Below are 15,586 nucleotides of genomic sequence, written 5' to 3'. Positions count from 1 at the left end.
AGATAAGTTAAATCCATAAAATTAGTAATGTTAAAACTCCTATTTAAATTTGTCTACTTAAGAGTACACACGTAGTACACTATTTCGACCATTTGAGTCAGTGTATCAACTTTATATTTGCTGGAAAGCACGTTAAGAAATAATTCGTAGAAGCATAAATGACTTATTAAAATAAGACACAAACAAATATGTCTTAGAATTGTATTAAGCATATTAAATACCTTGCGTTTTTATGTAAATAGTCTATGTTCCTGATGAAATACAGCTTTATAATAATATATAAATACACTGTGAATTGTAATTAATAAACTCCAGACTAATGTTCAGTTTAGTTGCAATTAGAGCTATCAACTAGCTATCCACAAACTATCTTAATTATCTAAATGTGAAAAATTCAATTCAATTTCCTCAAAATTGTACATATATTGTTTTTTTAAAATAAATTATTAAAATTTATTAGAGCCTTATAAACGTTATTGTTACTGAGTTATTTCTGTGCTGAAATTTTTAATAGAAGATAGAATGACTTAACAATACCATATATAGGCATCAGTTTCCACTAAAAGGAAATTCAATATTCTCATTGCGATATCTCGTAGAGATATCAGTTTTATGGTAGGTTTATTTATAGGTCACTGCAGACTAAGGAACCATGCTAGAAGTTTGAATCTCCCTTTCAATCATACCAGTCGCAACTGTGGGAAAAACAATGAAAGTGACTCTCATCAAGTCTGTCTTTGCCCAGCGCATGCACGGCTGCGACTCAACATCTTAGGAGCCCATTTTCTTGAGGTTCTTGATCAACTACAAGACCTGACACGAAACAGCATTCTATTCGTCGACATAGGTTAAAGTCAGAGTTTTCTCTATGTACGGTAACATAATGAGCCAATAGGCCTAAATGGGTCGCCTAGAGATCGACGGTATTATCTAACCTCACCTATAAACGTTTTATTTTTAATCTCTTTAAAATCTATGGTATTTGCAATTTTTACTAATAAAATTAACAAATTTAAGCATCATTTTGTTCGCAAAAAAATTCAATATGAAATTACTGTTATGAGATAACTGATTATAAATTATATATACTTTCGCAATGTTATAAAAATGTTACATTCATTATATAAATATTATATAAATAGTATTTTAAAAATACATTCAACCCATTCAAATTAAATTAATCAATTTGTCGAAATTTAAATTAAAATTGTTGTTGTAGGCATAAAATGCATACTCGCATTACTAGTATAAAAAACTTCAACTATATTAAAAAAAAGTACCGAAAGTAAGATGTTAAATTTACATATAACATCCTATAATAATTTGTCAAGTTCTTACATATTTTTTTGATATACAGGTTAACTACCAACGAGATATAGATTTAGATGTACGACACATAAGCCAGTCAGCAATCTTTAGTATAACGTTCTTTAAAGGAAAAAATTTTTGTTAAATATCCAAATCAACTAAGGTCATGATTTTACAAAAATAATATATGTAACATTATGTCCAAAAGAAGTGTCGAAAACCTCTTGCTGAGAACATAATTGCTCAAGCCAAATCTACACCAAATTACATCATAACTACCGACTAAATATAGACTCACAAGTACAACATCTAACCAAGACAGCGTTTCGGAAACAAAAAAAATACCAAAAATCCATGGTAAAGGTACTTGAGAACCAAGACCATGCCATGTTGACATTTTTTTCAACTATCGCGATAAGGAAAACTATTCAAAGATCATTCCCTTCTAATAATATAATCTACATATCATACATAGCAAAAATAATGCCAAATATTTTCTAGTGTAAGCCCTTATTAGCACAATCTTGACTACATCATTGACAAACATCGTCCTTAATTAACATGTCACGACTGACCTGTTTTGTTACTTAAAGTTAAAAATACTACATTGACAAACATCGTCCTCAATTGACATGTCACGAGTGACCTGTTTTCTTACTCAAAGTTAAAAATACCAACTCGAATATGGTAGTTAGAGATGATTATGGACACAGACGAACACTCACTGAAAAGTTTGAAGTTTATGCATAAATCAGCGTATGATAACTGTGTGGAGAATTGGCTCAAACAATGGATAGGTCCCTTGATAGGTCCGCCCCTACTTTAAAAGCAACAAAAAAATTTGTATTGATTGATAAATTTTTGCTGTCCTGTACAATTATTCTGTATATTTTTTATATAGCATGTAAATCAAAAGAAAAATCAGTTTTTTTAGCAAATTTAAAATTTACTTACAGTCTTACTTGCTCATTATCGCATACAAATGCAGTCAAACTTCCATAACTCGAACTTCTATAACTAGAGTTTCTCTATAACTCGAACCAAAAACAGTGCACCTAGGTTTTAGAGAGCAATTCTACATGCAATTCTGCTTCTATAACTCGAACTTCTATAACTCGAATTTCTCTATAACTCGAACAAAAATTTTGTTCCGTGCCGATAGGAATATGGGGAAGTGCATTCTATAAGTCGAATTTTTGTTTTAAGTATAAACACATTTTGTTGTTAGGGAGATCCCTTTTTCCGAACCAAATGTTTAATTTTTTCTTTTTTATGTTGCTTCTTTGTGGAAATGCCAGTCGTAGAATAGAATGACATACTCATTGTGAAGACTATACTACACAGTATAATTTCTATAGTCAGTCTTCATTTACTTTAAACGCAAAGTAAACCCACCTTTACTACTACTCGTTGATATATAAATCATGTAATAAATGATTCATTGGTAAAAACTCATATAAATTTTTATTGCATCTTTGTATATCAAATACATAATAGGACAGTTATAACATATTTATGTCACCAGATGCAATATAACATTACTAAAAAAATTATCATCCACTGTTGTAAATACTTTCACAATCAACTAAAAATATTGGCTTTTCCGTATAACATTCCAAAAAAAAAAAAAAAATACCTAGATGTAATTTGACCGGCCTTTTACTGTACGTAGTACATTTTAAAAATGCTGATAATTACTTATATATATATACAATAGTGAATGAATATTGCATCAGCCGATACAGTTACGATACAATTCATCACAATTAAGCAAATAATAAAGCCACTGGCCATATGCAAGTTCACATATATACTCGTATATATTCCAAGCAAAAAATTATGACTGTCATATAAAGTCAATATTAGCCATATACGTAGACATCACAAGCTGTTGGTGGATTTTTAACTGACAAATAAATTTCTACGAATCGTAAAGGTAATAACGCGTAAACTATAAATTTACGTATGTGAAAAATTGTTTACGTTTAGATTGTTGCGAACGGAAAACAAAAGATATTCCCATTCACAAGTCGCACAGATTCACACACTCGTGCAGAATAAAAATTCTATAAAATTCGCAACATGTTCGGCGTTTGCCCATGAACTCGATTTGTTGCGAATTGTTGCGAATTGTTGCGATTGTTGCGATTTTTGCGATTTTTGCGATTGTCTAGGTGTGAGCTTGCAACAACTTAAACAACCGCAATCAAAGTTGTTTTAAGTCAAACAAACAATAAGGCCAATTGTGGCAACAACTGCATTACGCAGAGAATTCATGGAATTCCTGCATTATTTTGTATGGAATTCATATGGAATTTTTTTGACATTCGCTAACAAAACTCAAATTGGCAAAACTATTTTATATGCCAACAACAATCGCTGCTAAAACAATTAAAAAATTAAAAACAAAAAAATTTTTAAACAACTTTCACTTAAACAATCTTTTTTTTTTTGAATACATATATTTACTCTGCAACTGACTTGCGACATTATTGACATTCTATATATGATTCTCCTACAAGTTATATCTGTTCTACTCTAGTTACGCGCATATATCGTAAGGCTCAGATACTCGTACTCGTAGCTGTTTAATTTTTCAATGAAGCAGAAAGTATGTCACATTGTCGATCGTATAATTTGAATATTTTTTGTTTTTGTTTTTTTTCTGTTTTATGTACTATATAAAATTAGTGGAAAAAAATTTAAATATAAAAATAATACCAAAATTATTGCCAATAAAGTACCGAATAAACAATTAAAATCAAAATTACAATTGCAATTAAAATCAAGAAACCAAAACAGTAGAAACGGAAGTGACTCAGTATAATTAGAATATTTCTTTATATACTTAGTGGCACAATTGAGTGTATAGTATCTTTGCATACGTGTAAATACCTCCTCATAAAGAAAATGAGGAGAAAAGTACAAGAACTTCACATATTAGTACTAAATATTTTACCATATTGTTCATATCCAAAGTTGTCTGAAACTAATTATGAATGAATATACGAGCACTTAGTAACATGTGCTTATACGTACGTACAGTGAACAAAAGTGGCATATACTTTTGAGTTTCTTAGAAAAAACATTTTTAAAATAGCACTAAAAATTTTATATAAATTTTTTTCCTTTTTGTCAGCTGCTAAAATTTGCAATTGATACGTACGTGTGATCTTGAGATGATGCTGCATAAATTTATGATATATTAATTTTTTATTTCGTTTTGGGGTTTCACAGTGTAGTAGTATTAACACATTTGGAAAGATAAAAAAAAAATAATATTACAGTAGACCAGTGTTCCCCAAAGTAGTCATATGCACCACATAGAGGCACCTTTCATGATTAAGGGATCCAATATGAAATTATATATAAAGTAACATTAAGAGTTTTCTTTTAAATATATAAATTTATTAAATGTATAATGCGAAAACTGACAGACTTACCAACACCGCGTTATCAAATCTCAAAATGATTACAGCCTCCTCGGGGAGGTATGCAGATCTGAAGTCAATTATTGTTTAGTCTGATAAAGTAATAAACAATAATTCAGTCAAGGCGTAAAGAGGAGTTTTGAAAATACCTCGAGTTAAGAAAGAGCAAAAGTGCTCAAGTGCACTGACTCTAATAACTTCAACATAACAATGAAGTTTTTCGAACAGTAGTGAACACACACACTACAACAACAAAAATTCACTTTATATTATACTAATTCATAGAATTTTTTGACTGACCATACAGCTGTTTCGAGTTTTGTCAAATACCCATCAATACCATAAATGTATAATTTTATGCGTTTACATACACGTTTATATGAATGCAACTAGTGAAATATTTGTGTAAATTTATCATTCTGCTGTATAATAGCACTATTTATAACAGCAATAATTATGACAGCACAAAATGCAATGTTCAGCAGGGCAATTTTTTAACCAATATGATTGCAATTTTAAATATTTATGCAAATTTTATTTATCAGTAAATTATAAACTAATTATTAACAAAGATATTTTGTAAATGACTTGCTTGTGTTAGAATGCAAGTCTGTATTGACAACGAATAAATTTATGCGATATAAATTTATTCGGTAAAATTTTCGTGACAAAATTGATAAATTGGATTTTGTGTAAATGATTTTTCATGAAATCAAAAAACACAAATGGGAATGGGTCGGTCACACTTTGCGTAGACCGACTGATGACAGCACAAGAATGGAAATTGAGTGAAACCCGATGGGCAGCAGAAGAAGGGACAGACCTGCTCACACCTGGAGAAGGCAAATCGACATGGAAATGTTACACATGCGGAAAAGCTGGGGAGAGTTGAAGCTATTGGCCACCAAATGTACTAAGTAGAAGATATTTGTTGAGGCCCCATGCTTCTCCTAGGAGTTAAAGAATTAAATATATATATAAATAATTCTTCGTACAAAATTTGACACTTCATTTACCCAGTAAATAAATTTATATGTTTATAAGGTTTATAAGGCATTTATCAGATTAGATGAGTACTCTTATTGTTAACTTTGGAACAAAAATTACCAATAATGCACCGAACTTCACGAACTCATATAGCCATGTAGGAGAAAAAAAAATTACTTAAAAAAGAAATAAAGGCTACAGGGTAAATATTAAACAGATCTCCTTATGAACACTCCTCCCTACGTATGTTAAATAATAAATAGAATAATTAGAATTCTTTAAAGTTTAAGTAGAGTACCACAAAAAAAAAAATTAAGAAACACTGCAGTTGACGCTCCCAATTCTTAAGTAGTTTGCAAATATGCTACTTAAAATTTCTGGTATCATAAAATTTTAGAGCACCTTTACAAATTTGCCAAAAACATTAAAAAGTTTTGACGTAGAAACCATATTTGCAAACATTCGTCATTACACATCTATTTTATATACAATTATTAATTGAACATACATGAGTTCAAATGAAATAAATTTTTAAATTTAAATATATATCCAAAAAATAAATACAATATATATGTATGTATATATAATTGCTTTAATAACGCATATTCTGTGTATTTGCAGTTTTGTGTAAAATATGGGAAAAGTAAGAAGTATTCTGAATTTAAGATTTTAACTTAGAACAAAATGTAGGGACTGAATTTAACTTATTATTATTTGGGACTACAGTCCAGTGCGAACCTTGACCTCCCTCTCAATATTCTCCTAGGTGTTTCTTACGCTTGTATGTCAATGTCGGGCACTTCCCTACCACATGGTATGAGATTTCTTTCTCTTCTGTATAGAATCTGCAGTCTGAGCTGGATTGAATTCCTATATTAGCTGATTATTCAATCTACAATGTCTGATTAGTAATCTTATAATAATTCTTAAGTTACTCTTTGTTTATTCTATGCAATTTTTAAAGCTTTATAAGTTGTAAGTCCCTAAAAGCATTTTATTATGTTGAAGCTATTTGAGCCATTGCACTTGGCCACTTTTACTCTTTCTTAACTCAAGGTAATTTCAAAACCCCTCTTTACACCTTGACTGCATTATTGTTTATCACTTCATCAGACTAAGCAATAATTGACATTAGATCTGCATACCTCCCCGAGAAGCTTGTAATCATTTTGAGATTTGATAACGCGGTGTTGGTAAGTCTGTCAGTTTTCGCAAATAATTTCAGGGCTCTATCCTTGATGTATTTTTTGATGGGATCAATCTTGAGGTCCCTGAGGATGTCTTGGTAGCTTTTCCCAGTAGAGTTCTTTTGCCTTTTCCTCTGCGCGGTTCATAAGAATGGATGGAGTTCCTATGACTAGACTGCAGCAAAGAATCGGACCTATCATTATTAAAGCCTCGCCCCTTCTTGCGAGTTTGTATACCATTTCATTGCCTTGTATAATAGCATGTCCGGGAATCCATATTATGTGCACCTGATTGTTCCAGTCAAGAATAGTAGTAAAATTGCAAAAAACAAATATTTGAGATTAATATATCTATAGATATTTATCTTTATCTATTTACCTTTAGATGAATATGTACAATATTTAAGAAGTTCAATAAAAGTATAAAAAATAAAATAAAAATATATATTTAAAATATTTTTAAAAATCGTTAACTGTTAAAATTAGATATATTATAAAAGCATATTAGCTAATTATATTTTGGACTCACATGTCCAAAAAATAGTGCTAAAATAGAATTGAATGGCTGTTAGTAATATCATAAATTAGGTGTGAAACTGAAAATAAAAATTAGCACTATCTATGCGAAATTCGTAGAAAATAATTCCAACTGCCATTTGCACGTATTAACTCACATTTTAATGTGGTAAAATAATTTATCTTGTTGCTAATTGTGGAAGTGACTTCATCTCTTGTTATCAAAAGTGCGACATATTGTCTTACCAAACATAAAATGGGCAAATTCTTCAGGCATGACGATGTGTTTTCATTATCTTTATATGGTTACGAGTATGTATGTATGTATGTATGTATGTATGTATGTATGTATGTACGTATAAGTTATTTTCGTTACTATGCAAATTAAACAAACAGTTAAAGATACTCTCACCAATAATAAAAAGTTATATATAAAATCAATCTTATATGGTTTCCAATGATTGGATTGTTGCGCCATGCGACAGAAAAAAAGAAAGCAAAACTGTTGCTATTATATATATAAATACATTGTATCATAACTGAATGTAATTGAAAATAAGTTCGATTCGATTTATTATTAGATTTTTATTAGGTTGAATATATATATATTTTTACTTGATTAGTTTTTACTTGATTTTTCCGAAGTAAATATGTTGTACCATTTATTTGGAAATATCGTGGAATTTTGAGAAGTGAGAAGTGCATTCTTGACTTCATAAATTCAGTTCATGCATATATCCGTTATATGAGGGTAACGAACTTTTTACATTTCAAATCAATTCAATTGCTATAAATAAAACAGATGAAGTATAAAGTATATTATTGATAAAAGTCATTTATGTCTGTATGTCTGTAAAACCACACAAGCGAGTATGTAAAATTGTATCTATCGTATGGCTGTCCACAGCAACCAGCAATAATCACATATATGAACATGAATATTAATACAAATAAATTTAAAATGAAAAATAATTAAAATACGAAATTGATTTGGTTTAAATGCAAAATTGAGAAGAAAAAAGATATCAGCAAAAAGAAAATGAAAGGAAAAATGGAAAAAAAAATGAAGAGTCAAATGTTCAAAAGTTTTATGGAATATTTTTATTCCGTTAAATATGAGTACACGCATCTTTCCTTTGCATCTTTTTTAATGGTGCACAATTGATTTTCAATTAAACAATTCTTTCATATCAAAGACAAGAACCTAAGAAACTCAAGATAAAGTTGAGCAAGAACAAAAAAGTAGCGTTCAACGTAATTTATTACCAAAATCAATTAATGCCACTTCGATATGACATTCAAATTAACGTTGAGATTTTGCTCAAGGTCAAAAGTGAAACATCTGTAATTGTAGATACGCGCATTTCAGGCAAAGATACTTATCGTAACTTTAAACTCAATGCATAAAGTAAATGCACGAACAGCGTGTATCTTATTGATAAACTCTCAACTAAAGTAAGTGAACGCATTTTAATTTTCTAGATGCGTTTCATTAGTGAAAGAATATTTACATAAAAATTAAATTAAAAGTACAAAATATCTGTAATTATAATTTTGAAATTGCGTACAATAATTACGTACATGCATCGAAACACTTACTTGTGAGTATTTCTGAAATAATTCTGTTTTATTGCAAACAGAAACTCAATTAATTGTGTTGCGTGCCTGCGATATTACTTAACGCAAGTGCAAATTGAATTATGTAAAAAAGTAATTTTATTGAACATTGACTTAATCATATTTTATACATTTTGAATATATGCACTCTCACATGATAGGCTTTTCATTTTAATTCAATAATTAATGCAATAAAAATAGACAGCATCTCAGCAATAGGAATAGACGGCAACTCAGCAATAGAAGTAGACAGCATCTCAGCAATAGGAGGAGACAGCATCTCAGCAATAGGAGTAGACAGCATCTAAGCAAATATGAAACATTCTTTCTCACAAGGAAATTTTTATGTATCTTTAATGTAATTTTAATTAAGCAAAAATTTTCACAAACAATAAAGAAAGCCTTATTGAAAAAATTTTGTTCAATTTTTATTCTAATAGCTTTTATCTAGAACTGTGGTGCTCAGGATGTAACACAAATATAGAAAATATCCAGAGTACAAAATTAAATTCTTCGACAAGCTACGTGCGCTTCATGGTATGTCAAAAACAAAAATCTATACGAAGACCTAAATTTATTAACAGTTTAAGAAGTTATACGCAAATATACACCTAGATTTCTAGAAAGATTAAAGTCGCTTCCAAATCCTAATGTTCAACACTTATCTTCTGCAACTGCACTAAATCGCCTTTAAAGAAAATCATTGATAAATATGAATACCCAGGTTCAATAGCATATATATTAGTTTTTGAAGATTCGCAAAATTATTGTCAATTTCTATTAAGAAATATTCAACAATAACGCAATGAGAGAAAAAAAAAGATTTTATCACACTTGTACTTTCTTCTTACCTTGAAAGTACTTACTTGTATACTATTGATATTTGTTTAGGCTGATCAGATTATGCCAACATTTCACTGAATATAACCGCGTTATGGAATCTCGAAATGGTTACAGGCTTCTCGGGGAGGTATGCAGATCTGAGGTCAATTATTGCTTAATCTGATGTAGTGATAAACAATAATCCAGTCAAGGCATAGAGAGAGGTGAGAAACATCGCAGTTAATAGAGACTTAACTAGCCTCAACATAATAATAACATTTTTCAATGAAGTTCAACTTTTAAAATTTTTTGATATATAAGTTTATAGCTAGTTAGATTTTGAAAGGGTTGGGAACTATGTCACCACGTCACTGCATCCTTTGAGGATTATTGTGACAATAATAATCTTATTATTATGATAACAATAATAATATAATATTTAATATATAAGTTCATACATAAGTTCATATATTGTATATCAAATGTATATCTAATATATTGAAAGATATAAAAATGTCTATACATAAAAACTCAAAAAAAACAGTTTTTCACATTCAGAACAAAATATTAAACGTAGGTATAGTCCCACAAAACTCGGGACACACACTGCTGCTCGTCTGAAAGGTTTCAAATTTTCTTATATTAAAATTGTCTCCTGTTTCGGTTAACAAAAATAGGTTTATCTCTTTAAAAGTAAAAAAAAAATAGAAAATAATGTACTTAACAGGAATTTTATTTTACTTTATTTAGAATTGAAGACTAAATAATAAAGTCTTTATATTATTGTAGTAAAAATGTTAGTACCAACCATTTCCATAACAGTTATCTGCTTTATACATCCTAAATCACTACGTATGAATCATAGGTATATTTTCCATAAAAGAAGTTTCTATTGAGATGTAATAACATTTAGTCAAAATTATTATGTAGATCGTTCCAGTAAAGCCAAATTTGAGATTTTTTCTTGTTGTTTCGTTAGTATTAGCATTATCTTACTACAACAATTCTAGAACAATGTTTTATACAACGTTATATAAAATTATATATGCCATATCAGTGGCGTCACCAGAATTGTGCTAAGGGTGTTTGTACTAGAAAATATTTGTTCTTGGCACTATTTTTGCAGTATATTATCTGTAGACGGTATTGTAAAGGACAGCTCTTTACAGAACCTAATTCTTACCCTTCGCTATGCCAATGTGTCATATTAATATTGTACATATTCATCTTATCAAAAGTTAATTCTATGTAGAGCTGAATGTCCAACTCATTGTACCTTTTTGGAGGTGGTCCTAAATATTCACACATGTTGGATTTCCGATCATAGCGTTTATAACTAAGCGGTATTTCTCCATTTTCAGCACATGTTAATTTTACTATTTTCTTCATGAATTTTCATATTTTTTCCATTATTATATGTATGTCGTATACATTTTTCTTACGGATAACGCATATCCAGTCACTTCTATGTCTTTCCTGGATTTGGTGGCATACATATATGGTATGAGATATATATATGAATTTCGAAATCAATTTACTTTGAACCTCTCTATACAAATTGAATATTGTTAGAGTGTTAGAACACACTTAGTAGAATATTAATGATCAGCTCGTGGTTACAATTGCAATATAGAAATTTTATTTTATTTTAATATTCAATTTTTTATTATTTAATTGAAATCATGTGAATAAAAATATAATTATAATTTATTAATAGAAAAAAACCAACGAGGAAAATAAATAGATGTAATTGTCATGTCACAAGAACAAAAAATAATTATAAGTTAAAAAACTAATAATTTTCTCTATAAAATGTATTAAATTTGTACTAGTTTATTTTATCTTAACTCGCTTGCATTTACTCGTTCATTAATAACTAGTTTGAACTAGTTTTATCAAAAATATTTTGCTTTCAATTAAAAATGTTTAAAAAATGACTAGCCGACAAGCACAAAATAAGCGTTCATTTTACTTAATTATATATTGTATGATTATTTTCTATGTAGTATTATTAACAAAAAAAAACAAAAATTGTATACATTTTGCTAATAACTTAACATGCACTTTAATCAACCAATAAATCTTAACCCAAATGACAGCCGATAGTCGCCAAACTGGCTACTGTAACACTTGCACACCGCCATGTGACATGAAACGAATGTACAGTCAATTTATGAATGCTGATTACTCTTTGATATGAAAATAATTAATAAATTTTAGACTGTGCCGTTATAGATGAAAAACAGGAAGGAATCTATTGGGCCATTTATGAATAAAATATCAATTTATTTTATATAATATAATAAAACAGATTAAGATAATTACAAATTTATGTTGTTGTAATTTACTACTATTCGAAACCTCTCTGATAATTACTAATGAAAAAACATGGGTAAAGATACGATTCCATTCTGATCAAGAATCGGACTTAGTACCACCAAATAGCTTTTATTAAACCGAATAAACTAAACCAAGAGATTTATTTAGATTCATCCGAAAACCTAAATTTTCCTGGTTGTTTAAAAGATTTTCTTGGGTATAGCACTATAGATCTTATAGTTCGCAGAATACTATTATTCTTTCTATAAGGTCTTAATTGAACCTTGTAACAAACAACTTTAAACAGACTTATATATAAAAAACAAATATTAATATTAAATTTGATAATTTAATAATAATAATAATAGTAAATATTTAATAATATTTTAATAAAAATTTAAATTTGTATAATAACACAAATAATTGCTTCATTAAATTTGAAAATTAGGAGAGTATATATGTCTCTATATACAAAATAATTATGGTTATATATAAGAGTCTGTTTAAAATCTAATAATGCTTATCTGAAATTGGCTATACACCAATTTATTTATACTGTAGACCAACTGAATGTGATAGTTCCCTTCCTTGTATTTAATATTTATAAAACTCGCTTACACTACATATATTTTTTGCAGGATTTCAGTCCTCTAACTGAACTCAGCACTTTGGGGTTGCCCATTCGCAACTCTGGATAGCATCACTAAGGATGCAATTTCATGCGTAATGATTTCCCCAACTAATTGACCTTACTGTACCTTTCTAATTTACCTTATATATTATTTTTTTTATTTTGAAAGAACCATAGGAAGGGCAATTAATATTTTTTCAGCAGTGCTTATATCTGTTGAATTTTTAAAGGTAATACAGAGCATAAAAATTAAAAGTCATTACATTCTGGAAGACAATTAAATAAAATAAATTAAGCAAAATATATAGAAAATTAACTAAATGCTTTAGCAACTTCTTCCACATAAAAATAAATTATAAAAAAATAATTTAAATCCTAAAGTATCAACACATCAAACAATAAACATATAATTTATGAATTATAAAAATTTTTCATACCCACCTGTGATTTCAAGTACAAGTGACACCTACTCACCATTTAAAGAGGAAAGTATATACTACTCTTTATATACTGTTTATTTTCCCCATTGTGGTTCAGAGCATTGAAGATGATTTTAAACGCTACAATACTGGGAGTTTCTCTGTATAGATTGTTCTATGAGTATTTTGTTTCCAATAGCTTCTTTTTACCTCTTCTATTTTCCTTAGTGAGACATAGATGTTTTTTTTAATATCAGACTGTTGGGAGTTTGTTTGTATATATTGTTCTATGTGTATTTTGCTTCCAATACCTGTGTTTCTCTGTGTATATTGTTCTACCAGTATCTTGCTACCGGTATCTTTTTATAATGATTTACCTTTAAATCATAATCAATGTACCTGTCCGTCCTATACATATATTGAATTAGTTCATTCAAAATAATTACCAAATTTGAAAATAGTTATTTAAATATCGTTCTGTTGGATGATTCTTTTTCGACATTTTCATTCATTATCATTCAAACTTTTTAACATATTTGAAAATAGCTATTTGAGTCCCATTCTATTGGATACTTATCTGTCTATATTTTTTTTAAAGTTTGCAGTATTTCCGATGTTATTTTTTTGCCTATAAATCTTTGTGTGACCAATATGTTCTTGCAGGATCCATAAAAGAAAAAAGTAGTTCCATTTATTAAAATAGCTATAAGAAAATTAGAAATTGAATTAAATTAAAATTTGCTCTCTATGTTAACATTGACCAACATTAATCTTATCGAACTAGATTTAAAATGATTAGATTTATTGGACTGTCACAGTTTTTTTAATATAGTTATTATATTTTCTATCGTCATTATAGGAAAACACTGCATTTCTTGGTTTCTCTACTACTCTGTATTTTATAAAGAGTACTAATATATATATCAACTAATATATATATCAACTTATATATATATCAACAAAAGAATTAATAAAACGGATGAAATACCTATATTCGTGGCAGGAAGTGATTGTAAATTAAGAGTATGTTTACCATTATTTTTTTTAGATGTACACTATCTGCTGATACACAAAGTTTCTATAATAATATCCTAAAGGTGTTCACAAAATAATGCATGGAATTAAATTTTTATTACATCGCATTCGTTCCATTGATCGATACATCGATCAGCTCAATTTACAGGCTCACCTTGTTATGGCTATTTTTGTAACGCTAGTTTGTTGCTGTTGCAATTGCTGCTGGACTGTCTTAAGCAATTGCATGAAAAGTGAATCTATGATATTCACAAACTGCAGTTGCAACTAAAACAACAGCAAACAGCAGCTGCAACAATGCTTTCATTTACTTACGTACACAGCGCCGCGCCGTATAAAAATGTTGACTAAAACCTGTAATTTTTTAGGCAATATCTCAACAAAGCGGTTAACTTAAAATATTATATTTTTATATATCTATATAAGTTTAAAGCACGCATATACTAAATAATAATTGCAATAATAAACAAGTTCATTTATTATTCTTATAACGTTTAAATTGCTTTCAAGCGAACATAGCTTAAACACACCCAACCAACCGCGCTTATAGTGATCAACCGCGCTTATAGTGATCAACCGCGCTCACTGCGAGCGTATATGTAGACTCGTATGTAGACTTAGTGACCACAAGAGACCCACCACAGCTAAAACCCAAATAGTTTACCGACAATAACCACCACAACAAGATCGATCTTGTATCTTTATAAAGTGTGCATTGGATGATGAGTAAATTGTATAGATTGCAAATTGATATCATTTTTCATTTAAGCGATAACATGTGAAATCGTCAGTCACGTAGTGAAGGTAGTGTAATAAACTAAAAATAAAACATCACAAAAAAAAAATAAATACATATATAAGAAAAAAATATTTTTAAGTTATAAAAATATGAATTACGTTTACTTTTGAGTTTCTTTTGATAGATTGCGCTATATATTGATGCGACTTGATAGCTTAGCTGAAATCCGCCACTGCATCACTTGTTAAAAGTGTAAATTGAGTTTCAAGTTTCGATCTCGTTAATATTCTAGGCATTTGTGGTAAGCGCGCAAATGTAATTGCCTCACTGTTATAAAAAAAAAAAAAGGAAAGAAAAAAAAAACAGCGAAGCAATAAAAACGCGACACCGATACGATGAGGCAATTCATATCACGTATACGCCCGGGTATTTTATAGCGATCATGTTAAGCATCATGTCATAGCTCCCGTCCTTCTTCATGCTCCATACTCCACACTACTTAGCTTAACTAAGCGACGCTGTACTCGTTTAAAGCGGTTGATACGATTTCATGAATTAACATTTTCAACTATTGC

Source organism: Teleopsis dalmanni, chromosome 2, assembly GCF_002237135.1.
Source record: "Teleopsis dalmanni isolate 2A chromosome 2, ASM223713v2, whole genome shotgun sequence".
Taxonomy (NCBI): domain Eukaryota; kingdom Metazoa; phylum Arthropoda; class Insecta; order Diptera; family Diopsidae; genus Teleopsis; species Teleopsis dalmanni.
The sequence above is the reverse complement of the archived record's forward strand: the minus strand, read 5'-3'. Positions refer to the sequence as shown.